Source organism: Aplysia californica, unplaced genomic scaffold, assembly GCF_000002075.1.
Source record: "Aplysia californica isolate F4 #8 unplaced genomic scaffold, AplCal3.0 scaffold00368, whole genome shotgun sequence".
NCBI classification, from domain to species: Eukaryota; Metazoa; Mollusca; class Gastropoda; order Aplysiida; family Aplysiidae; genus Aplysia; species Aplysia californica.
The window spans coordinates 494,247-496,360 of NW_004797638.1; the positions used below are offsets into that span (position 1 = coordinate 494,247).

At 42.6% G+C, this 2,114-nt stretch overlaps 1 protein-coding gene across 1 annotated transcript in view; it reads right to left on the minus strand.

The window, feature by feature from the left end:
- Positions 1-1,969, minus strand: part of LOC101847054 (parathyroid hormone/parathyroid hormone-related peptide receptor) — a gene marked incomplete in the record, with an annotated part of 17,864 nt that extends 15,895 nt beyond the window's left edge. Inside the window, 1 exon segment of the mRNA XM_013085362.2 lies at positions 1,884-1,969.
- Between the last annotated feature and the right edge of the window lie 145 nt (positions 1,970-2,114).

Consider the following 2,114-nt stretch of genomic DNA (forward strand, 5'->3'; position numbering starts at 1 on the left):
CCACACACACACATACTCGCGCGCGCGCGCATTCGCGTCAAGTGATCGACATTTTTATACGCGAAGGCGGAAGCAAATGAAGGTCGCTTCTTTGTCGTCAAAGAAAAACTATTCTCGGAAACGAATTGCCCCCCTACTGTCACAAGGAAACAGAAATGTTGGAGGTGCTGGAAGGAGTTCAACAAAAAAAACGATGAAATAACACGCGCGTGTGACGTCAGAACTCTGTTATCCGGGGCGCCATTCACACTTGGAGATTCACATATTTTTAGTCTCTGTGCTAACAAATCAGCTCTAACATTTATGGACTCGGAAATATTTCAATTTAGTTTTTCAACATCTTATAGATCTAGATGTCTAACTACATCAAAATTCAAAAGGTTAAGAAAATATAGTGGTCACAAGGGGCTCTTAAGTTATAGCAATGTCTGACATGCTAGCTTATAAGGCTTTTAAAACAATCAGTAAAAAGTTGAAAACTTATTTTCATCAGAAATGAAAACCCTCTGCATCTTCTCCCTCAATCTGTGCCCCCCTTCCCCCCAACCCCGTTTCTTTTTCTCCTTCTGTGTCTTTGTGATCCTCATCCCATCCGGATCTCTCTCTCTCTCTGTCTTTGTCTCAGTCTCTCTCTCTCTCTCTCTCTCTCTCTCTCTCTCTTTTCCTCTCTCTCTCTCTCTCTTTCTCTCTCTCAATCTCTCTCTCTCTCTCTGTCTTTCTCTCTCTATCTCTCTGTCTCTGTCTCTTTCTCTGTCTCTCCCTCCCCTTTCCTTCCTCTTTTTGACAAAAAATATTGAAAGAAAAATTAACAACCCCCCTCCCCCAACAACAAAACAATAAAAACAAATATCCCCAACCCTCCACCCCAACACCCACCAAAATACCCCCCCCAAAAAAAACAAAAAAAACAAACAACAACAACAAACAAACAAACAAAACAAAACAACACAGAAAAAAACAAAACAAAATATAACCAAAAAACCCCCAACAAATCTCTCCTCTAAAGTGGTTGCAACTGATACTATTTGATGAAATTAAGTCAGCACTGGGGTAACGTTACGCATCCATCACGCACGTGACGCTCGTCTTGAGTTACACGCCTACGTACTGGCATACACACTGACAGACACACCGACAGACACACTGACGGACACACCGACAGACGCACTGACGGACACACCGACAGACACACCGACGGACAAACCGACAGACACATCGACCGACAAACCGACGGACACACCGACAGACACACTGACGGACACACTGTGACACGCCCGCGACAAACGGAAGTATGAAGGAGGATCTGATCTCCCGCTCCAACCTCCCGCCAATCTCGCAAAATCTACACGTAATCTGGTCTGAGATTGGACTAAGAAAAACCGACTTGAGCTCTCATCTGTTTAATCGCTCAAACATCCCACGTCGATCTTGATAGGCCTGCTTTTTTATTTGATGTCTCGCCCCCAGAACCTCCGAAGACCGCTCACGTTGATGAAAATGACCGGGGCATCAGGAGGGCGGAGAGAAAGATCCCTTCCAGCGCATTTGGTGAGGGGATAACATTAGCTTCCTGTTATTGCTACGTTTAACGGTACCAAAAAAATGTTGTTCTACAGTAAAGTCTTAAATTGTTTTCTCTTAAAGTTATGTCTCCGTTCTTACATTAAAAATAATTCTGCGCATCATATTATGTGCGTGTAACCTTCTGTTATGCCCGGTAGTTTGGTTTAAAAAGTATGTTTGACACTTAAATCGTATAATTATTTAGAACTTAATAGCATGGATCCCCGAATAGCAAGGCTCTTTGTATTCCAGGTTTTTTAAGCAAGAAATTCTAGGAAAGCAATAAAGAAACCGTTATGGCCACATCCGTGTTATCTTACCTGTATCGATACTTCCGGGCACGGGGTGGCGCTGTTCGGACTAGTTTAGTAAACAGCACCCGGATGATATTGACGAAGAAGACGAAATTGACCTGGTAATAAATCAAAATGTTTATGCTAAATACAACAAAGAGATTAAACGAAGTTGAAACGAGATGATAGCATATTAATAAAAGTGTTCAGGAGATTTTCATGAAAGTAAGTGAGTGGAGGGAGAGAGAGAGAGAGAGA